Source organism: Camelina sativa, chromosome 18 (genome assembly GCF_030686135.1).
Source record: "Camelina sativa cultivar CO46 ecotype springtype chromosome 18, ASM3068613v1".
Taxonomy (NCBI): Eukaryota; Viridiplantae; Streptophyta; class Magnoliopsida; order Brassicales; family Brassicaceae; genus Camelina; species Camelina sativa.
The window spans coordinates 8,081,268-8,106,743 of NC_141897.1; positions in this window are offsets into that span (position 1 = coordinate 8,081,268).

Genomic DNA, 25,476 nt, shown 5'->3' on the forward strand with positions numbered 1-25,476 from the left:
TTGTTACACATTTTGACCCTAGAAAGAGTACCATAGCTGTTTACTGCTTTAAATCAATGTTTTCTCTTGGTTTTAGCCTTTTTCTCTGTTTAAGCCTGTTTTCGGATAAAACGGGTTCAAGTGTTGTCTAAACACTCCAAATTCATCCCGAACTCTTACAGATAGTCAAATGCATTGGATTGTCACACATTCTGACCCTAGAAACAGTAACAAAGCTGTCTATTACTTAGAATCAATGTTTTCTCGGTTTTAGCCTGTTTCGGGACAAAATGGGTAAAAGTGGTGTCTAAACACTCCAAATTCAACCCGAACTCTTATAATTAGTCAAATGCATTGGATTGTTCCATATTTGACCCTAGAAAGAGTACCATAGCTGTTTACTGCTTTAAATCAATGTTTTCTCTCGGTTTTAGCCTTTTTCTCTGTTTAAGCCTATTTTGGAATAAAACGGATTTAAGTGTTGTCTAAACACTCTAAATTCATCCCGAACTCTTACAGGTAGTCAAATGCATTGGATTGTTACATATTTTGACCCTAGAAAGAGTACCATAGCTGTTTACTGCTTTAAATCAATGTTTTCTCTTGGTTTTAGCCTTTTTCTCTGTTTAAGCCTATTTTGGGATAAAATGGGTTTAAGTGTTGTTTAAACAATCTAAATTCATCCCGAACTCTTACAGTTAGTCAAATTCATTGGATTGTCACACATTCTGACCCTAGAAACAGTAACAAAGCTGTTTATTGCTTAGAATCAATGTTTTCTCGGTTTTAGCTTGTTTCGGGACAAAATGGGTAAAAGTAGTGTCTACACACTCCAAATTCAACCCGAACTCTTATAATTAGTCAAATGCATTGGATTGTTACATATTTTGACCCTAGAGAGAGTAACATAGCTGTTTACTGCTTTAAATCAATGTTTTCTCTTGGTTTTAGCCTTTTTCTCTGTTTAAGCCTATTTTGGAATAAAACGGATTTAAGTGTTGTCTAAACACTCTAAATTCATCCCGAACTCTTACAGGTAGTCAAATGCATTGGATTGTTACATATTTTGACCCTAGAAAGAGTACCATAGCTGTTTACTGCTTTAAATCAATGTTTTCTCTTGGTTTTAGCCTTTTTCTCTGTTTAAGCCTATTTTGGGATAAAACGGGTTTAAGTGTTGTTTAAACACTCTAAATTCATCCCGAACTCTTACAGTTAGTCAAATGCATTGGATTGTCACACATTCTAACCCTAGAAACAGTAACAAAGCTGTTTATTGCTTAGAATCAATGTTTTCTCGGTTTTAGCTTGTTTCGGGACAAAATGTGTAAAAATGGTGTCTACACTCTCCAAATTCAACCCGAACTCTTATAATTAGTCAAATGCATTGGATTGTTACATATTTTGACCCTAGAGAGAGTAACATAGCTGTTTACTGCTTTAAATCAATGTTTTCTCTCGGTTTTAGCCTTTTTCTCTGTTTAAGCCTATTTTGGGATAAAACGGGTTTAAGTGTTGTCTAAACACTCCAAATTCATCCGGAACTCTTACAGATAGTCAAATGCATTGGATTGTCACACATTCTGACCCTAGAAACAGTAACAAAGCTGTCTATTGCTTAGAATCAATGTTTTCTCGGTTTTAGCTTGTTTCGGGACAAAATGGGTAAAAGTGGTGTCTACACACTCCAAATTCAACCCGAACTCTTATAATTAGTCAAATGCATTGGATTGTTACATATTTTGACCCTAGAGAGAGTAACATAGCTGTTTACTGCTTTAAATCAATGTTTTCTCTCGGTTTTAGCCTTTTTCTCTGTTTAAGCCTATTTTGGGATAAAACGGGTTTAAGTGTTGTTTAAACACTCCAAATTCATCCCGAACTCTTACAGATAGTCAAATGCATTGGATTGTCACACATTCTGACCCTAGAAACAGTAACAAAGCTGTCTATTACTTAGAATCAATGTTTTCTCGGTTTTAGCCTGTTTCGGGACAAAATGGGTAATAGTGGTGTCTAAACACTCCAAATTCAACCCGAACTCTTATAATTAGTCAAATGCATTGGATTGTTCCATATTTTGACCCTAGAAAGAGTACCATAGCTGTTTACTGCTTTAAATCAATGTTTTCTCTCGGTTTTAGCCTTTTTCTCTGTTTAAGCCTATTTTGGAATAAAACGGATTTAAGTGTTGTCTAAACACTCTAAATTCATCCCGAACTCTTACAGGTAGTCAAATGCATTGGATTGTTACATATTTTGACCCTAGAAAGAGTAACATAGCTGTTTACTGCTTTAAATCAATGTTTTCTCTTGGTTTTAGCCTTTTTCTCTGTTTAAGCCTGTTTTCGGATAAAACGGGTTTAAGTGTTGTCTAAACACTCCAAATTCATCGCGAACTCTTACAGTTAGTTAAATGCATTGGATTGTCACACATTCTGACACTAGAACCAGTAACAAAGCTGTCTATTGTTTAGAATCAATGTTTTCTCGGTTTTAGCCTGTTTCGGGACAAAATGGGTAAAAGTGGTGTCTAAACACTCCAAATTCAACCCGAACTCTTATAATTAGTCAAATGCATTGGATTGTTACACATTTTGACCCTAGAAAGAGTACCATAGCTGTTTACTGCTTTAAATCAATGTTTTCTCTTGGTTTTAGCCTTTTTCTCTGTTTAAGCCTGTTTTCGGATAAAACGGGTTCAAGTGTTGTCTAAACACTCCAAATTCATCCCGAACTCTTACAGATAGTCAAATGCATTGGATTGTCACACATTCTGACCCTAGAAACAGTAACAAAGCTGTCTATTACTTAGAATCAATGTTTTCTCGGTTTTAGCCTGTTTCGGGACAAAATGGGTAAAAGTGGTGTCTAAACACTCCAAATTCAACCCGAACTCTTATAATTAGTCAAATGCATTGGATTGTTCCATATTTGACCCTAGAAAGAGTACCATAGCTGTTTACTGCTTTAAATCAATGTTTTCTCTCGGTTTTAGCCTTTTTCTCTGTTTAAGCCTATTTTGGAATAAAACGGATTTAAGTGTTGTCTAAACACTCTAAATTCATCCCGAACTCTTACAGGTAGTCAAATGCATTGGATTGTTACATATTTTGACCCTAGAAAGAGTACCATAGCTGTTTACTGCTTTAAATCAATGTTTTCTCTTGGTTTTAGCCTTTTTCTCTGTTTAAGCCTATTTTGGGATAAAATGGGTTTAAGTGTTGTTTAAACAATCTAAATTCATCCCGAACTCTTACAGTTAGTCAAATTCATTGGATTGTCACACATTCTGACCCTAGAAACAGTAACAAAGCTGTTTATTGCTTAGAATCAATGTTTTCTCGGTTTTAGCTTGTTTCGGGACAAAATGGGTAAAAGTAGTGTCTACACACTCCAAATTCAACCCGAACTCTTATAATTAGTCAAATGCATTGGATTGTTACATATTTTGACCCTAGAGAGAGTAACATAGCTGTTTACTGCTTTAAATCAATGTTTTCTCTTGGTTTTAGCCTTTTTCTCTGTTTAAGCCTATTTTGGAATAAAACGGATTTAAGTGTTGTCTAAACACTCTAAATTCATCCCGAACTCTTACAGGTAGTCAAATGCATTGGATTGTTACATATTTTGACCCTAGAAAGAGTACCATAGCTGTTTACTGCTTTAAATCAATGTTTTCTCTTGGTTTTAGCCTTTTTCTCTGTTTAAGCCTATTTTGGGATAAAACGGGTTTAAGTGTTGTTTAAACACTCTAAATTCATCCCGAACTCTTACAGTTAGTCAAATGCATTGGATTGTCACACATTCTAACCCTAGAAACAGTAACAAAGCTGTTTATTGCTTAGAATCAATGTTTTCTCGGTTTTAGCTTGTTTCGGGACAAAATGTGTAAAAATGGTGTCTACACTCTCCAAATTCAACCCGAACTCTTATAATTAGTCAAATGCATTGGATTGTTACATATTTTGACCCTAGAGAGAGTAACATAGCTGTTTACTGCTTTAAATCAATGTTTTCTCTCGGTTTTAGCCTTTTTCTCTGTTTAAGCCTATTTTGGGATAAAACGGGTTTAAGTGTTGTCTAAACACTCCAAATTCATCCGGAACTCTTACAGATAGTCAAATGCATTGGATTGTCACACATTCTGACCCTAGAAACAGTAACAAAGCTGTCTATTGCTTAGAATCAATGTTTTCTCGGTTTTAGCTTGTTTCGGGACAAAATGGGTAAAAGTGGTGTCTACACACTCCAAATTCAACCCGAACTCTTATAATTAGTCAAATGCATTGGATTGTTACATATTTTGACCCTAGAGAGAGTAACATAGCTGTTTACTGCTTTAAATCAATGTTTTCTCTCGGTTTTAGCCTTTTTCTCTGTTTAAGCCTATTTTGGGATAAAACGGGTTTAAGTGTTGTTTAAACACTCCAAATTCATCCCGAACTCTTACAGATAGTCAAATGCATTGGATTGTCACACATTCTGACCCTAGAAACAGTAACAAAGCTGTCTATTACTTAGAATCAATGTTTTCTCGGTTTTAGCCTGTTTCGGGACAAAATGGGTAATAGTGGTGTCTAAACACTCCAAATTCAACCCGAACTCTTATAATTAGTCAAATGCATTGGATTGTTCCATATTTTGACCCTAGAAAGAGTACCATAGCTGTTTACTGCTTTAAATCAATGTTTTCTCTCGGTTTTAGCCTTTTTCTCTGTTTAAGCCTATTTTGGAATAAAACGGATTTAAGTGTTGTCTAAACACTCTAAATTCATCCCGAACTCTTACAGGTAGTCAAATGCATTGGATTGTTACATATTTTGACCCTAGAAAGAGTAACATAGCTGTTTACTGCTTTAAATCAATGTTTTCTCTTGGTTTTAGCCTTTTTCTCTGTTTAAGCCTGTTTTCGGATAAAACGGGTTTAAGTGTTGTCTAAACACTCCAAATTCATCGCGAACTCTTACAGTTAGTTAAATGCATTGGATTGTCACACATTCTGACACTAGAACCAGTAACAAAGCTGTCTATTGTTTAGAATCAATGTTTTCTCGGTTTTAGCCTGTTTCGGGACAAAATGGGTAAAAGTGGTGTCTAAACACTCCAAATTCAACCCGAACTCTTATAATTAGTCAAATGCATTGGATTGTTACACATTTTGACCCTAGAAAGAGTACCATAGCTGTTTACTGCTTTAAATCAATGTTTTCTCTTGGTTTTAGCCTTTTTCTCTGTTTAAGCCTGTTTTCGGATAAAACGGGTTCAAGTGTTGTCTAAACACTCCAAATTCATCCCGAACTCTTACAGATAGTCAAATGCATTGGATTGTCACACATTCTGACCCTAGAAACAGTAACAAAGCTGTCTATTACTTAGAATCAATGTTTTCTCGGTTTTAGCCTGTTTCGGGACAAAATGGGTAAAAGTGGTGTCTAAACACTCCAAATTCAACCCGAACTCTTATAATTAGTCAAATGCATTGGATTGTTCCATATTTGACCCTAGAAAGAGTACCATAGCTGTTTACTGCTTTAAATCAATGTTTTCTCTCGGTCTTAGAATCAATGTTTTCTCTGTTTAAGCCTATTTTGGAATAAAACGGATTTAAGTGTTGTCTAAACACTCTAAATTCATCCCGAACTCTTACAGGTAGTCAAATGCATTGGATTGTTACATATTTTGACCCTAGAAAGAGTAACATAGCTGTTTACTGCTTTAAATCAATGTTTTCTCTTGGTTTTAGCCTTTTTCTCTGTTTAAGCCTGTTCTCGGATAAAACGGGTTTAAGTGTTGTCTAAACACTCCAAATTCATCCCGAACTCTTACAGTTAGTTAAATGCATTGGATTGTCACACATTCTGACACTAGAACCAGTAACAAAGCTGTTTATTGCTTAGAATCAATGTTTTCTCTGTTTAAGCCTATTTTGGAATAAAACGGATTTAAGTGTTGTCTAAACACTCTAAATTCATCCCGAACTCTTACAGGTAGTCAAATGCATTGGATTGTTACATATTTTGACCCTAGAAAGAGTACCATAGCTGTTTACTGCTTTAAATCAATGTTTTCTCTTGGTTTTAGCCTTTTTCTCTGTTTAAGCCTATTTTGGGATAAAATGGGTTTAAGTGTTGTTTAAACAATCTAAATTCATCCCGAACTCTTACAGTTAGTCAAATTCATTGGATTGTCACACATTCTGACCCTAGAAACAGTAACAAAGCTGTTTATTGCTTAGAATCAATGTTTTCTCGGTTTTAGCTTGTTTCGGGACAAAATGGGTAAAAGTAGTGTCTACACACTCCAAATTCAACCCGAACTCTTATAATTAGTCAAATGCATTGGATTGTTACATATTTTGACCCTAGAGAGAGTAACATAGCTGTTTACTGCTTTAAATCAATGTTTTCTCTTGGTTTTAGCCTTTTTCTCTGTTTAAGCCTATTTTGGAATAAAACGGATTTAAGTGTTGTCTAAACACTCTAAATTCATCCCGAACTCTTACAGGTAGTCAAATGCATTGGATTGTTACATATTTTGACCCTAGAAAGAGTACCATAGCTGTTTACTGCTTTAAATCAATGTTTTCTCTTGGTTTTAGCCTTTTTCTCTGTTTAAGCCTATTTTGGGATAAAACGGGTTTAAGTGTTGTTTAAACACTCTAAATTCATCCCGAACTCTTACAGTTAGTCAAATGCATTGGATTGTCACACATTCTAACCCTAGAAACAGTAACAAAGCTGTTTATTGCTTAGAATCAATGTTTTCTCGGTTTTAGCTTGTTTCGGGACAAAATGTGTAAAAATGGTGTCTACACTCTCCAAATTCAACCCGAACTCTTATAATTAGTCAAATGCATTGGATTGTTACATATTTTGACCCTAGAGAGAGTAACATAGCTGTTTACTGCTTTAAATCAATGTTTTCTCTTGGTTTTAGCCTTTTTCTCTGTTTAAGCCTGTTTTCGGATAAAACGGGTTTAAGTGTTGTCTAAACACTCCAAATTCATCCCGAACTCTTACAGATAGTCAAATGCATTGGATTGTCACACATTCTGACCCTAGAAACAGTAACAAAGCTGTCTATTACTTAGAATCAATGTTTTCTCGGTTTTAGCCTGTTTCGGGACAAAATGGGTAAAAGTGGTGTCTAAACACTCCAAATTCAACCCGAACTCTTATAATTAGTCAAATGCATTGGATTGTTCCATATTTTGACCCTAGAAAGAGTACCATAGCTGTTTACTGCTTTAAATCAATATTTTCTCTCGGTTTTAGCCTTTTTCTCTGTTTAAGCCTATTTTGGAATAAAACGGATTTAAGTGTTGTCTAAACACTCTAAATTCATCCCGAACTCTTACAGGTAGTCAAATGCATTGGATTGTTACATATTTTGACCCTAGAAATAGTAACATAGCTGTTTACTGCTTTAAATCAATGTTTTCTCTTGGTTTTAGCCTTTTTCTCTGTTTAAGCCTGTTTTCGGATAAAACGGGTTTAAGTGTTGTCTAAACACACCAAATTCATCCCGAACTCTTACAGTTAGTTAAATGCATTGGATTGTCACACATTCTGACCCTAGAAACAGTAACAAAGCTGTCTATTGCTTAGAATCAATGTTTTCTCGGTTTTAGCCTGTTTCGGGACAAAATGGGTAAAAGTGGTGTCTAAACACTCCAAATTCAACCCGAACTCTTATAATTAGTCAAATGCATTGGATTGTTACATATTTTGACCCTAGAAAGAGTACCATAGCTGTTTACTGCTTTAAATCAATGTTTTCTCTCGGTTTTAGCCTTTTTCTCTGTTTAAGCCTATTTTGGGATAAAACGGGTTTAAGTGTTGTTTAAAAACTCTAAATTCATCCCGAACTCTTACAGTTAGTCAAATGCATTGGATTGTCACACATTCTGACCCTAGAAACAGTAACAAAGCTGTTTATTGCTTAGAATCAATGTTTTCTCGGTTTTAGCTTGTTTCGGGACAAAATGGGTAAAAGTGGTGTCTAAACACTCCAAATTCAACCCGAACTCTTATAGTTAGTCAAATGCATTGGATTGTTACATATTTTGACCCTAGAAAGAGTAACACAGCTGTTTACTGCTTTAAATCAATGTTTTCTCTTGGTTTTAGCCTTTTTCTCTGTTTAAGCCTGTTTTCGGATAAAACGGGTTTAAGTGTTGTCTAAACACTCCAAATTCATCCCAAACTCTTACAGATAGTCAAATGCATTGGATTGTCACACATTCTGACCCTATAAACAGTAACAAAGCTGTCTATTACTTATAATCAATGTTTTCTCGGTTTTAGCCTGTTTCGGGACAAAATGGGTAAAAGTGGTGTCTAAACACTCCAAATTCAACCCGAACTCTTATAATTAGTCAAATGCATTGGATTGTTACATATTTTGACCCTAGAAAGAGTACCATAGCTGTTTACTGCTTTAAATCAATGTTTTCTCTCGGTTTTAGCCTTTTTCTCTGTTTAAGCCTATTTTGGAATAAAACGGATTTAAGTGTTGTCTAAACACTCTAAATTCATCCCGAACTCTTACAGGTAGTCAAATGCATTGGATTGTTACATATTTTGACCCTAGAAAGAGTAACATAGCTGTTTACTGCTTTAAATCAATGTTTTCTCTTGGTTTTAGCCTTTTTCTCTGTTTAAGCCTGTTTTCGGATAAAACGGGTTTAAGTGTTGTCTAAACACACCAAATTCATCCCGAACTCTTACAGTTAGTTAAATGCATTGGATTGTCACACATTCTGACCCTAGAAACAGTAACAAAGCTGTCTATTGCTTAGAATCAATGTTTTCTCAGTTTTAGCCTGTTTCGGGACAAAATGGGTAAAAGTGGTGTCTAAACACTCCAAATTCAACCCGAACTCTTATAATTAGTCAAATGCATTGGATTGTTACATATTTTGACCCTAGAAAGAGTACCATAGCTGTTTACTGCTTTAAATCAATGTTTTCTCTCGGTTTTAGCCTTTTTCTCTGTTTAAGCCTATTTTGGGATAAAACGGGTTTAAGTGTTGTTTAAACACTCTAAATTCATCCCGAACTCTTACAGTTAGTCAAATGCATTGGATTGTCACACATTCTGACCCTAGAAACAGTAACAAAGCTATTTATTGCTTAGAATCAATGTTTTCTCGGTTTTAGCTTGTTTCGGGACAAAATGGGTAAAAGTGGTGTCTACACACTCCAAATTCAACCCGAACTCTTATAGTTAGTCAAATGCATTGGATTGTTACATATTTTGACCCTAGAAAGAGTAACATAGCTGTTTACTGCTTTAAATCAATGTTTTCTCTAGGTTTATCCTTTTTCTCTGTTTAAGCCTGTTTTCAGATAAAACGGGTTTAAGTGTTGTCTAAACACTCCAAATTCATCCCGAACTCTTACAGTTAGTCAAATGCATTGGATTGTTACACATTCTGACCCTAGAAACAGTAACAAAAGCTGTTTATTGCTTAGAATCAATGTTTTCTCGGTTTTAGCCTGTTTCGGAACAAAATGGGTAAAAGTGGTGTCTACACACTCCAAATTCAACCCGAACTCTTATAGTTAGTCAAATGCATTGGATTGTTACATATTTTGACCCTAGAAAGAGTAACATAGCTGTTTACTGCTTTAAATCAATGTTTTCTTTTTTGGTTTTAGCCTTTTTCTCTGTTTAAGCCTGTTTTCGGATAAAACGGGTTTAAGTGTTGTCTAAACACACCAAATTCATCCCGAACTCTTACAGTTAGTTAAATGCATTGGATTGTCACACATTCTGACCCTAGAAACAGTAACAAAGCTGTCTATTGCTTAGAATCAATGTTTTCTCGGTTTTAGCCTGTTTCGGGACAAAATGGGTAAAAGTGGTGTCTAAACACTCCAAATTCAACCCGAACTCTTATAATTAGTCAAATGCATTGGATTGTTACATATTTTGACCCTAGAAAGAGTACCATAGCTGTTTACTGTTTTAAATCAATGTTTTCTCTCAGTTTTAGCCTTTTTCTCTGTTTAAGCCTATTTTGGGATAAAACGAGTTTAAGTGTTGTCTAAACACTCCAAATTCATCCCGAACTCTTATAATTAGTCAAATGCATTGGATTGTTACATATTTTGACCCTAGAAACAGTAACAAAAGCTGTTTATTGCTTAGAATCAAAGTTTTCTCGGTTTTAGCCTGTTTCGGAACAAAATGGGTAAAAGTGGTGTCTACACACTCCAAATTCAACCCGAACTCTTATAGTTAGTCAAATGCATTGGATTATTACATATTTTGACCCTAGAAAGAGTAACATAGCTGTTTACTGCTTTAAATCAATGTTTTCTCTTGGGTTTAGCCTTTTTCTCTGTTTAAGCCTATTTTGGGATAAAACGGGTTTAAGTGTTGTCTACACACTCCAAATTCAACCCGAACTCTTATAATTAGTCAAATGTATTGGATTGTTACATATTTTGACCCTAGAAACAGTAACAAAAGCTGTTTATTGCTTAGAATCAATGTTTTCTCGGTTTTAGCCTGTTTCGGAACAAAATGGGTAAAGGTGGTGTCTACACACTCCAAATTCAACCCGAAATCTTATAGTTAGTCAAATGCATTGGATTGTTACATATTTTGACCCTAGAAAGAGTAACATAGCTGTTTACTGCTTTAAATCAATGTTTTCTCTTGGTTTTAGCCTTTTTCTCTGTTTAAGCCTGTTTTCGGATAAAACGGGTTTAAGTGTTGTCTAAACACACCAAATTCATCCCGAACTCTTACAGTTAGTCAAATGCATTGGATTGTCACACATTCTGACCCTAGAAACAGTAACAAAGCTGTTTATTGCTTAGAATCAATGTTTTCTCGGTTTTAGCTTGTTTCGGGACAAAATGGGTAAAAGTGGTGTCTAAACACTCCAAATTCAACCCGAACTCTTATAGTTAGTCAAATGCATTGGATTGTTACATATTTTGACCCTAGAAAGAGTAACACAGCTGTTTACTGCTTTAAATCAATGTTTTCTCTTGGTTTTAGCCTTTTTCTCTGTTTAAGCCTGTTTTCGGATAAAACGGGTTTAAGTGTTGTCTAAACACTCCAAATTCATCCCAAACTCTTACAGATAGTCAAATGCATTGGATTGTCACACATTCTGACCCTATAAACAGTAACAAAGCTGTCTATTACTTATAATCAATGTTTTCTCGGTTTTAGCCTGTTTCGGGACAAAATGGGTAAAAGTGGTGTCTAAACACTCCAAATTCAACCCGAACTCTTATAATTAGTCAAATGCATTGGATTGTTACATATTTTGACCCTAGAAAGAGTACCATAGCTGTTTACTGCTTTAAATCAATGTTTTCTCTCGGTTTTAGCCTTTTTCTCTGTTTAAGCCTATTTTGGAATAAAACGGATTTAAGTGTTGTCTAAACACTCTAAATTCATCCCGAACTCTTACAGGTAGTCAAATGCATTGGATTGTTACATATTTTGACCCTAGAAAGAGTAACATAGCTGTTTACTGCTTTAAATCAATGTTTTCTCTTGGTTTTAGCCTTTTTCTCTGTTTAAGCCTGTTTTCGGATAAAACGGGTTTAAGTGTTGTCTAAACACACCAAATTCATCCCGAACTCTTACAGTTAGTTAAATGCATTGGATTGTCACACATTCTGACCCTAGAAACAGTAACAAAGCTGTCTATTGCTTAGAATCAATGTTTTCTCAGTTTTAGCCTGTTTCGGGACAAAATGGGTAAAAGTGGTGTCTAAACACTCCAAATTCAACCCGAACTCTTATAATTAGTCAAATGCATTGGATTGTTACATATTTTGACCCTAGAAAGAGTACCATAGCTGTTTACTGCTTTAAATCAATGTTTTCTCTCGGTTTTAGCCTTTTTCTCTGTTTAAGCCTATTTTGGGATAAAACGGGTTTAAGTGTTGTTTAAACACTCTAAATTCATCCCGAACTCTTACAGTTAGTCAAATGCATTGGATTGTCACACATTCTGACCCTAGAAACAGTAACAAAGCTATTTATTGCTTAGAATCAATGTTTTCTCGGTTTTAGCTTGTTTCGGGACAAAATGGGTAAAAGTGGTGTCTACACACTCCAAATTCAACCCGAACTCTTATAGTTAGTCAAATGCATTGGATTGTTACATATTTTGACCCTAGAAAGAGTAACATAGCTGTTTACTGCTTTAAATCAATGTTTTCTCTAGGTTTATCCTTTTTCTCTGTTTAAGCCTGTTTTCAGATAAAACGGGTTTAAGTGTTGTCTAAACACTCCAAATTCATCCCGAACTCTTACAGTTAGTCAAATGCATTGGATTGTTACACATTCTGACCCTAGAAACAGTAACAAAAGCTGTTTATTGCTTAGAATCAATGTTTTCTCGGTTTTAGCCTGTTTCGGAACAAAATGGGTAAAAGTGGTGTCTACACACTCCAAATTCAACCCGAACTCTTATAGTTAGTCAAATGCATTGGATTGTTACATATTTTGACCCTAGAAAGAGTAACATAGCTGTTTACTGCTTTAAATCAATGTTTTCTTTTTTGGTTTTAGCCTTTTTCTCTGTTTAAGCCTGTTTTCGGATAAAACGGGTTTAAGTGTTGTCTAAACACACCAAATTCATCCCGAACTCTTACAGTTAGTTAAATGCATTGGATTGTCACACATTCTGACCCTAGAAACAGTAACAAAGCTGTCTATTGCTTAGAATCAATGTTTTCTCGGTTTTAGCCTGTTTCGGGACAAAATGGGTAAAAGTGGTGTCTAAACACTCCAAATTCAACCCGAACTCTTATAATTAGTCAAATGCATTGGATTGTTACATATTTTGACCCTAGAAAGAGTACCATAGCTGTTTACTGTTTTAAATCAATGTTTTCTCTCAGTTTTAGCCTTTTTCTCTGTTTAAGCCTATTTTGGGATAAAACGAGTTTAAGTGTTGTCTAAACACTCCAAATTCATCCTGAACTCTTATAATTAGTCAAATGCATTGGATTGTTACATATTTTGACCCTAGAAACAGTAACAAAAGCTGTTTATTGCTTAGAATCAAAGTTTTCTCGGTTTTAGCCTGTTTCGGAACAAAATGGGTAAAAGTGGTGTCTACACACTCCAAATTCAACCCGAACTCTTATAGTTAGTCAAATGCATTGGATTATTACATATTTTGACCCTAGAAAGAGTAACATAGCTGTTTACTGCTTTAAATCAATGTTTTCTCTTGGGTTTAGCCTTTTTCTCTGTTTAAGCCTATTTTGGGATAAAACGGGTTTAAGTGTTGTCTACACACTCCAAATTCAACCCGAACTCTTATAATTAGTCAAATGTATTGGATTGTTACATATTTTGACCCTAGAAACAGTAACAAAAGCTGTTTATTGCTTAGAATCAATGTTTTCTCGGTTTTAGCCTGTTTCGGAACAAAATGGGTAAAGGTGGTGTCTACACACTCCAAATTCAACCCGAAATCTTATAGTTAGTCAAATGCATTGGATTGTTACATATTTTGACCCTAGAAAGAGTAACATAGCTGTTTACTGCTTTAAATCAATGTTTTCTCTTGGTTTTAGCCTTTTTCTCTGTTTAAGCCTGTTTTCGGATAAAACGGGTTTAAGTGTTGTCTAAACACACCAAATTCATCCCGAACTCTTACAGTTAGTCAAATGCATTGGATTGTCACACATTCTGACCCTAGAAACAGTAACAAAGCTGTTTATTGCTTAGAATCAATGTTTTCTCGGTTTTAGCTTGTTTCGGGACAAAATGGGTAAAAGTGGTGTCTAAACACTCCAAATTCAACCCGAACTCTTATAGTTAGTCAAATGCATTGGATTGTTACATATTTTGACCCTAGAAAGAGTAACACAGCTGTTTACTGCTTTAAATCAATGTTTTCTCTTGGTTTTAGCCTTTTTCTCTGTTTAAGCCTGTTTTCGGATAAAACGGGTTTAAGTGTTGTCTAAACACTCCAAATTCATCCCAAACTCTTACAGATAGTCAAATGCATTGGATTGTCACACATTCTGACCCTATAAACAGTAACAAAGCTGTCTATTACTTATAATCAATGTTTTCTCGGTTTTAGCCTGTTTCGGGACAAAATGGGTAAAAGTGGTGTCTAAACACTCCAAATTCAACCCGAACTCTTATAATTAGTCAAATGCATTGGATTGTTACATATTTTGACCCTAGAAAGAGTACCATAGCTGTTTACTGCTTTAAATCAATGTTTTCTCTCGGTTTTAGCCTTTTTCTCTGTTTAAGCCTATTTTGGAATAAAACGGATTTAAGTGTTGTCTAAACACTCTAAATTCATCCCGAACTCTTACAGGTAGTCAAATGCATTGGATTGTTACATATTTTGACCCTAGAAAGAGTAACATAGCTGTTTACTGCTTTAAATCAATGTTTTCTCTTGGTTTTAGCCTTTTTCTCTGTTTAAGCCTGTTTTCGGATAAAACGGGTTTAAGTGTTGTCTAAACACACCAAATTCATCCCGAACTCTTACAGTTAGTTAAATGCATTGGATTGTCACACATTCTGACCCTAGAAACAGTAACAAAGCTGTCTATTGCTTAGAATCAATGTTTTCTCAGTTTTAGCCTGTTTCGGGACAAAATGGGTAAAAGTGGTGTCTAAACACTCCAAATTCAACCCGAACTCTTATAATTAGTCAAATGCATTGGATTGTTACATATTTTGACCCTAGAAAGAGTACCATAGCTGTTTACTGCTTTAAATCAATGTTTTCTCTCGGTTTTAGCCTTTTTCTCTGTTTAAGCCTATTTTGGGATAAAACGGGTTTAAGTGTTGTTTAAACACTCTAAATTCATCCCGAACTCTTACAGTTAGTCAAATGCATTGGATTGTCACACATTCTGACCCTAGAAACAGTAACAAAGCTATTTATTGCTTAGAATCAATGTTTTCTCGGTTTTAGCTTGTTTCGGGACAAAATGGGTAAAAGTGGTGTCTACACACTCCAAATTCAACCCGAACTCTTATAGTTAGTCAAATGCATTGGATTGTTACATATTTTGACCCTAGAAAGAGTAACATAGCTGTTTACTGCTTTAAATCAATGTTTTCTCTAGGTTTATCCTTTTTCTCTGTTTAAGCCTGTTTTCAGATAAAACGGGTTTAAGTGTTGTCTAAACACTCCAAATTCATCCCGAACTCTTACAGTTAGTCAAATGCATTGGATTGTTACACATTCTGACCCTAGAAACAGTAACAAAAGCTGTTTATTGCTTAGAATCAATGTTTTCTCGGTTTTAGCCTGTTTCGGAACAAAATGGGTAAAAGTGGTGTCTACACACTCCAAATTCAACCCGAACTCTTATAGTTAGTCAAATGCATTGGATTGTTACATATTTTGACCCTAGAAAGAGTAACATAGCTGTTTACTGCTTTAAATCAATGTTTTCTTTTTTGGTTTTAGCCTTTTTCTCTGTTTAAGCCTGTTTTCGGATAAAACGGGTTTAAGTGTTGTCTAAACACACCAAATTCATCCCGAACTCTTACAGTTAGTTAAATGCATTGGATTGTCACACATTCTGACCCTAGAAACAGTAACAAAGCTGTCTATTGCTTAGAATCAATGTTTTCTCGGTTTTAGCCTGTTTCGGGACAAAATGGGTAAAAGTGGTGTCTAAACACTCCAAATTCAACCCGAACTCTTATAATTAGTCAAATGCATTGGATTGTTACATATTTTGACCCTAGAAAGAGTACCATAGCTGTTTACTGTTTTAAATCAATGTTTTCTCTCAGTTTTAGCCTTTTTCTCTGTTTAAGCCTATTTTGGGATAAAACGAGTTTAAGTGTTGTCTAAACACTCCAAATTCATCCCGAACTCTTATAATTAGTCAAATGCATTGGATTGTTACATATTTTGACCCTAGAAACAGTAACAAAAGCTGTTTATTGCTTAGAATCAAAGTTTTCTCGGTTTTAGCCTGTTTCGGAACAAAATGGGTAAAAGTGGTGTCTACACACTCCAAATTCAACCCGAACTCTTATAGTTAGTCAAATGCATTGGATTATTACATATTTTGACCCTAGAAAGAGTAACATAGCTGTTTACTGCTTTAAATCAATGTTTTCTCTTGGGTTTAGCCTTTTTCTCTGTTTAAGCCTATTTTGGGATAAAACGGGTTTAAGTGTTGTCTACACACTCCAAATTCAACCCGAACTCTTATAATTAGTCAAATGTATTGGATTGTTACATATTTTGACCCTAGAAACAGTAACAAAAGCTGTTTATTGCTTAGAATCAATGTTTTCTCGGTTTTAGCCTGTTTCGGAACAAAATGGGTAAAGGTGGTGTCTACACACTCCAAATTCAACCCGAAATCTTATAGTTAGTCAAATGCATTGGATTGTTACATATTTTGACCCTAGAAAGAGTAACATAGCTGTTTACTGCTTTAAATCAATGTTTTCTCTTGGTTTTAGCCTTTTTCTCTGTTTAAGCCTGTTTTCGGATAAAACGGGTTTAAGTGTTGTCTAAACACACCAAATTCATCCCGAACTCTTACAGTTAGTTAAATGCATTGGATTGTCACACATTCTGACCCTAGAAACAGTAACAAAGCTGTCTATTACTTAGAATCAATGTTTTCTCGGTTTTAGCCTGTTTCGGGACAAAATGGGTAAAAGTGGTGTCTAAACACTCCAAATTCAACCCGAACTCTTATAATTAGTCAAATGCATTGGATTGTTACATATTTTGACCCTAGAGAGAGTAACATAGCTGTTTATTGCTTAGAATCAATGTTTTCTCTTGGTTTTAGCCTTTTTCTCTGTTTAAGCCTATTTTGGGATAAAACGGGTTTTAAGTGTTGTCTAAACACACCAAATTCATCCCGAACTCTTACAGTTAGTTAAATGCATTGGATTGTCACACATTCTGACCCTAGAAACAGTAACAAAGCTGTTTATTGCTTAGAATCAATGTTTTCTCGGTTTTAGCTTGTTTCGGGACAAAATGGGTAAAAGTGGTGTCTACACACTCCAAATTCAACCCGAACTCTTATAATTAGTCAAATGCATTGGATTGTTACATATTTTGACCCTAGAGAGAGTAACATAGCTGTTTACTGCTTTAAATCAATGTTTTCTCTTGGTTTTAGCCTTTTTCTCTGTTTAAGCCTATTTTGGAATAAAACGGATTTAAGTGTTGTCTAAACACTCTAAATTCATCCCGAACTCTTACAGGTAGTCAAATGCATTGGATTGTTACATATTTTGACCCTAGAAAGAGTACCATAGCTGTTTACTGCTTTAAATCAATGTTTTCTCTTGGTTTTAGCCTTTTTCTCTGTTTAAGCCTATTTTGGGATAAAACGGGTTTAAGTGTTGTTTAAACACTCTAAATTCATCCCGAACTCTTACAGTTAGTCAAATGCATTGGATTGTCACACATTCTGACCCTAGAAACAGTAACAAAGCTGTTTATTGCTTAGAATCAATGTTTTCTCGGTTTTAGCTTGTTTCGGGACAAAATGGGTAAAAGTGGTGTCTACACACTCCAAATTCAACCCGAACTCTTATAATTAGTCAAATGCATTGGATTGTTACATATTTTGACCCTAGAGAGAGTAACATAGCTGTTTACTGCTTTAAATCAATGTTTTCTCTTGGTTTTAGCCTTTTTCTCTGTTTAAGCCTGTTTTCGGATAAAACGGGTTTAAGTGTTGTCTAAACACTCCAAATTCATCCCGAACTCTTACAGATAGTCAAATGCATTGGATTGTCACACATTCTGACCCTAGAAACAGTAACAAAGCTGTCTATTGCTTAGAATCAATGTTTTCTCGGTTTTAGCCTGTTTCGGGACAAAATGGGTAAAAGTGGTGTCTACACACTCCAAATTCAACCCGAACTCTTATAATTAGTCAAATGCATTGGATTGTTACATATTTTGACCCTAGAGAGAGTAACATAGCTGTTTACTGCTTTAAATCAATGTTTTCTCTTGGTTTTAGCCTTTTTCTCTGTTTAAGCCTATTTTGGGATAAAACGGGTTTAAGTGTTGTCTAAACACACCAAATTCATCCCGAACTCTTACAGTTAGTTAAATGCATTGGATTGTCACACATTCTGACCCTAGAAACAGTAACAAAGCTGTCTATTGCTTAGAATCAATGTTTTCTCGGTTTTAGCTTGTTTCGGGACAAAATGGGTAAAAGTGGTGTCTACACACTCCAAATTCAACCCGAACTCTTATAATTAGTCAAATGCATTGGATTGTTACATATTTTGACCCTAGAAACAGTAACAAAGCTGTTTATTGCTTAGAATCAATGTTTTCTCGGTTTTAGCTTGTTTCGGGACAAAATGGGTAAAAGTGGTGTCTACACACTCCAAATTCAACCCGAACTCTTATAATTAGTCAAATGCATTGGATTGTTACATATTTTGACCCTAGAGAGAGTAACATAGCTGTTTACTGCTTTAAATCAATGTTTTCTCTTGGTTTTAGCCTTTTTCTCTGTTTAAGCCTGTTTTCGGATAAAACGGGTTTAAGTGTTGTCTAAACACACCAAATTCATCCCGAACTCTTACAGTTAGTTAAATGCATTGGATTGTCACATATTCTGACCCTAGAAACAGTAACAAAGCTGTTTATTGCTTAGAATCAATGTTTTCTCGGTTTTAGCTTGTTTCGGGACAAAATGGGTAAAAGTGGTGTCTACACACTCCAAATTCAACCCGAACTCTTATAATTAGTCAAATGCATTGGATTGTTACATATTTTGACCCTAGAGAGAGTAACATAGCTGTTTACTGCTTTAAATCAATGTTTTCTCTTGGTTTTAGCCTTTTTCTCTGTTTAAGCCTATTTTGGAATAAAACGGATTTAAGTGTTGTCTAAACACTCTAAATTCATCCAGAACTCTTACAGGTAGTCAAATGCATTGGATTGTTACATATTTTGACCCTAGAAAGAGTACCATAGCTGTTTACTGCTTTAAATCAATGTTTTCTCTTGGTTTTAGCCTTTTTCTCTGTTTAAGCCTATTTTGGGATAAAACGGGTTTAAGTGTTGTTTAAACACTCTAAATTCATCCCGAACTCTTACAGTTAGTCAAATGCATTGGATTGTCACACATTCTGACCCTAGAAACAGTAACAAAGCTGTTTATTGCTTAGAATCAATGTTTTCTCGGTTTTAGCTTGTTTCGGGACAAAATGGGTAAAAGTGGTGTCTACACACTCCAAATTCAACCCGAACTCTTATAATTAGTCAAATGCATTGTATTGTTACATATTTTGACCCTAGAAAGAGTACCATAGCTGTTTACTGTTTTAAATCAATGTTTTCTCTCGGTTTTAGCCTTTTTCTCTGTTTAAGCCTATTTTGGGATAAAACGGGTTTAAGTGTTGTTTAAACACTCTAAATTCATCCCGAACTCTTACAGTTAGTCAAATGCATTGGATTGTCACACATTCTGACCCTAGAAACAGTAACAAAGCTGTTTATTGCTTAGAATCAATGTTTTCTCGGTTTTAGCTTGTTCGGGACAAAAAGGGTAAAAGTGGTGTCTACAATCTCCAAATTCAACCCGAACTCTTATAATTAGTCAAATGCATTGGATTGTTACATATTTTGACCCTAGAGAGAGTAACATAGCTGTTTACTGCTTTAAATCAATGTTTTCTCTTGGTTTTAGCCTTTTTCTCTGTTTAAGCCTGTTTTCGGATAAAACGGGTTTAAGTATTGTCTAAACACTCCAAATTCATCCCGAACTCTTACAGATAGTCAAATGCATTGGATTGTCACACATTCTGACCCTAGAAACAGTAACAAAGCTGTCTATTGCTTAGAATCAATGGTTTCTCGGTTTTAGCCTGTTTCGGGACAAAATGGGTAAAAGTGGTGTCTACACACTCCAAATTCAACCCGAACTCTTATAATTAGTCAAATGCATTGGATTGTTACATATTTTAACCCTAGAGAGAGTAACATAGCTGTTTACTGCTTTAAATCAATGTTTTCTCTTGGTTTTAGCCATTTTCTCTGTTTAAGCCTATTTTGGGATAAAACGGGTTTAAGTGTTGTCTAAACACACCAAATTCATCCCGAACTCTTACAGTTAGTTAAATGCATTGGATTGTCACACATTCTGACCCTAGAAACAGTAACAAAGCTGTTTATTGCTTAGAATCAATGTTTTCTCGGTTTTAGCTTGTTTCGGGACAAAATGGGTAAAAGTGGTGTCTACACACTCCAAATTCAACCCGAACTCTTATAATTAGTCAAATGCATTGGATTGTTACATATTTTGACCCTAGAGAGAGTAACATAGCTGTTTACTGCTTTAAATCAATGTTTTCTCTTGGTTTTAGCCTTTTTCTCTGTTTAAGCCTATTTTGGAATAAAACGGATTTAAGTGTTGTCTAAACACTCTAAATTCATCCCGAACTCTTACAGGTAGTCAAATGCATTGGATTGTTACATATTTTGACCCTAGAAAGAGTACCATAGCTGTTTACTGCTTTAAATCAATGTTTTCTCTTGGTTTTAGCCTTTTTCTCTGTTTAAGCCTATTTTGGGATAAAACGGGTTTAAGTGTTGTTTAAACACTCTAAATTCATCCCGAACTCTTACAGTTAGTCAAATGCATTGGATTGTCACACATTCTGACCCTAGAAACAGTAACAAAGCTGTTTATTGCTTAGAATCAATGTTTTCTCGGTTTTAGCTTGTTTCGGGACAAAATGGGTAAAAGTGGTGTCTACACACTCCAAATTCAACCCGAACTCTTATAATTAGTCAAATGCATTGGATTGTTACATATTTTGACCCTAGAGAGAGTAACATAGCTGTTTACTGCTTTAAATCAATGTTTTCTCTTGGTTTTAGCCTTTTTCTCTGTTTAAGCCTGTTTTCGGATAAAACGGGTTTAAGTGTTGTCTAAACACTCCAAATTCATCCCGAACTCTTACAGATAGTCAAATGCATTGGATTGTCACACATTCTGACCCTAGAAACAGTAACAAAGCTGTCTATTGCTTAGAATCAATGTTTTCTCGGTTTTAGCCTGTTTCGGGACAAAATGGGTAAAAGTGGTGTCTACACACTCCAAATTCAACCCGAACTCTTATAATTAGTCAAATGCATTGGATTGTTACATATTTTGACCCTAGAAAGAGTACCATAGCTGTTTACTGCTTTAAATCAATGTTTTCTCTTGGTTTTAGCCTTTTTCTCTGTTTAAGCCTATTTTGGGATAAAACGGGTTTAAGTGTTGTTTAAACACTCTAAATTCATCCCGAACTCTTACAGTTAGTCAAATGCATTGGATTGTCACACATTCTGACCCTAGAAACAGTAACAAAGCTGTTTATTGCTTAGAATCAATGTTTTCTCGGTTTTAGCTTGTTTCGGGACAAAATGGGTAAAAGTGGTGTCTACACACTCCAAATTAAACACGAACTCTTATAATTAGTCAAATGCATTGGATTGTTACATATTTTGACCCTAGAGAGAGTAACATAGCTGTTTACTGCTTTAAATCAATGTTTTCTCTTGGTTTTAGCCTTTTTCTCTGTTTAAGCCTGTTTTCGGATAAAACGGGTTTAAGTGTTGTCTAAACACACCAAATTCATCCCGAACTCTTACAGTTAGTTAAATGCATTGGATTGTCACACATTCTGACCCTAGAAACAGTAACAAAGCTGTCTATTGCTTAGAATCAATGTTTTCTCGGTTTTAGCCTGTTTCGGGACAAAATGGGTAAAAGTGGTGTCTACACACTCCAAATTCAACCCGAACTCTTATAATTAGTCAAATGCATTGGATTGTTACATATTTTGACCCTAGAGAGAGTAACATAGCTGTTTACTGCTTTAAATCAATGTTTTCTCTTGGTTTTAGCCTTTTTCTCTGTTTAAGCCTCTTTTGGGATAAAACGGGTTTAAGTGTTGTCTAAACACACCAAATTCATCCTGAACTCTTACAGTTAGTTAAATGCATTGGATTGTCACACATTCTGACCCTAGAAACAGTAACAAAGCTGTTTATTGCTTAGAATCAATGTTTTCTCGGTTTTAGCTTGTTTCGGGACAAAATGGGTAAAAGTGGTGTCTACACACTCCAAATTCAACCCGAACTCTTATAATTAGTCAAATGCATTGGATTGTTACATATTTTGACCCTAGAGAGAGTAACATAGCTGTTTACTGCTTTAAATCAATGTTTTCTCTTGGTTTTAGCCTTTTTCTCTGTTTAAGCCTATTTTTGAATAAAACGGATTTAAGTGTTGTCTAAACACTCTAAATTCATCCCGAACTCTTACAGGTAGTCAAATGCATTGGATTGTTACATATTTTGACCCTAGAAAGAGTACCATAGCTGTTTACTGCTTTAAATCAATGTTTTCTCTTGGTTTTAGCCTTTTTCTCTGTTTAAGCCTATTTTGGGATAAAACGGGTTTAAGTGTTGTTTAAACACTCTAAATTCATCCCGAACTCTTACAGTTAGTCAAATGCATTGGATTGTCACACATTCTGACCCTAGAAACAGTAACAAAGCTGTTTATTGCTTAGAATCAATGTTTTCTCGGTTTTAGCTTGTTTCGGGACAAAATGGGTAAAAGTGGTGTCTACACACTCCAAATTCAACCCGAACTCTTATAATTAGTCAAATGCATTGGATTGTTACATATTTTGACCCTAGAGAGAGTAACATAGCTGTTTACTGCTTTAAATCAATGTTTTCTCTTGGTTTTAGCCTTTTTCTCTGTTTAAGCCTATTTTGGAATAAAACGGGTTTAAGTGTTGTCTAAACACTCCAAATTCATCCCGAACTCTTACAGATAGTCAAATGCATTGGATTGTCACACATTCTGACCCTAGAAACAGTAACAAAGCTGTCTATTGCTTAGAATCAATGTTTTCTTGGTTTTAGCCTGTTTCGGGACAAAATGGGTAAAAGTGGTGTCTACACACTCCAAATTCAACCCGAACTCTTATAATTAGTCAAATGCATTGGATTGTTACATATTTTAACCCTAGAGAGAGTAACATAGCTGTTTACTGCTTTAAATCAATGTTTTCTCTTGGTTTTAGCCATTTTCTCTGTTTAAGCCTATTTTGGGATAAAACGGGTTTAAGTGTTGTCTAAACACACCAAATTCATCCCGAACTCTTACAGTTAGTTAAATGCATTGGATTGTCACACATTCTGACCCTAGAAACAGTAACAAAGCTGTTTATTGCTTAGAATCAATGTTTTCTCGGTTTTAGCTTGTTTCGGGACAAAATGGGTAAAAGTGGTGTCTACACACTCCAAATTCAACCCGAACTCTTATAATTAGTCAAATGCATTGGATTGTTACATATTTTGACCCTAGAGAGAGTAACATAGCTGTTTACTGCTTTAAATCAATGTTTTCTCTTGGTTTTAGCCTTTTTCTCTGTTTAAGCCTATTTTGGAATAAAACGGATTTAAGTGTTGTCTAAACACTCTAAATTCATCCCGAACTCTTACAGGTAGTCAAATGCATTGGATTGTTACATATTTTGACCCTAGAAAGAGTACCATAGCTGTTTACTGCTTTAAATCAATGTTTTCTCTTGGTTTTAGCCTTTTTCTCTGTTTAAGCCTATTTTGGGATAAAACGGGTTTAAGTGTTGTTTAAACACTCTAAATTCATCCCGAACTCTTACAGTTAGTCAAATGCATTGGATTGTCACACATTCTGACCCTAGAAACAGTAACAAAGCTGTTTATTGCTTAGAATCAATGTTTTCTCGGTTTTAGCTTGTTTCGGGACAAAATGGGTAAAAGTGGTGTCTACACACTCCAAATTCAACCCGAACTCTTATAATTAGTCAAATGCATTGGATTGTTACATATTTTGACCCTAGAGAGAGTAACATAGCTGTTTACTGCTTTAAATCAATGTTTTCTCTTGGTTTTAGCCTTTTTCTCTGTTTAAGCCTGTTTTCGGATAAAACGGGTTTAAGTGTTGTCTAAACACTCCAAATTCATCCCGAACTCTTACAGATAGTCAAATGCATTGGATTGTCACACATTCTGACCCTAGAAACAGTAACAAAGCTGTCTATTGCTTAGAATCAATGTTTTCTCGGTTTTAGCCTGTTTCGGGACAAAATGGGTAAAAGTGGTGTCTACACACTCCAAATTCAACCCGAACTCTTATAATTAGTCAAATGCATTGGATTGTTACATATTTTGACCCTAGAAAGAGTACCATAGCTGTTTACTGCTTTAAATCAATGTTTTCTCTTGGTTTTAGCCTTTTTCTCTGTTTAAGCCTATTTTGGGATAAAACGGGTTTAAGTGTTGTTTAAACACTCTAAATTCATCCCGAACTCTTACAGTTAGTCAAATGCATTGGATTGTCACACATTCTGACCCTAGAAACAGTAACAAAGCTGTTTATTGCTTAGAATCAATGTTTTCTCGGTTTTAGCTTGTTTCGGGACAAAATGGGTAAAAGTGGTGTCTACACACTCCAAATTCAACCCGAACTCTTATAATTAGTCAAATGCATTGGATTGTTACATATTTTGACCCTAGAGAGAGTAACATAGCTGTTTACTGCTTTAAATCAATGTTTTCTCTTGGTTTTAGCCTTTTTCTCTGTTTAAGCCTGTTTTCGGATAAAACGGGTTTAAGTGTTGTCTAAACACTCCAAATTCATCCCGAACTCTTACAGATAGTCAAATGCATTGGATTGTCACACATTCTGACCCTAGAAACAGTAACAAAGCTGTCTATTGCTTAGAATCAATGTTTTCTCGGTTTTAGCCTGTTTCGGGACAAAATGGGTAAAAGTGGTGTCTACACACTCCAAATTCAACCCGAACTCTTATAATTAGTCAAATGCATTGGATTGTTACATATTTTGACCCTAGAAAGAGTACCATAGCTGTTTACTGCTTTAAATCAATGTTTTCTCTTGGTTTTAGCCTTTTTCTCTGTTTAAGCCTATTTTGGGATAAAACGGGTTTAAGTGTTGTTTAAACACTCTAAATTCATCCCGAACTCTTACAGTTAGTCAAATGCATTGGATTGTCACACATTCTGACCCTAGAAACAGTAACAAAGCTGTTTATTGCTTAGAATCAATGTTTTCTCGGTTTTAGCTTGTTTCGGGACAAAATGGGTAAAAGTGGTGTCTACACACTCCAAATTCAACCCGAACTCTTATAATTAGTCAAATGCATTGGATTGTTACATATTTTGACCCTAGAGAGAGTAACATAGCTTTTTACTGCTTTAAATCAATGTTTTCTCTTGGTTTTAGCCTTTTTCTCTGTTTAAGCCTGTTTCGGATAAAACGGGTTTAAGTGTTGTCTAAACACACCAAATTCATGTAAGTTTGAGAGTAGAGTAATCAAGAGATTATGGAAGAGAGTGAAATCGTGTAAAGAGTGAGGAGAGTGAACGATTGAGAGAGAGAGTGTTGGAGAAAGAGAATAAACTCTTTTCTTACATCTATTAGTATGATACTTACAAAC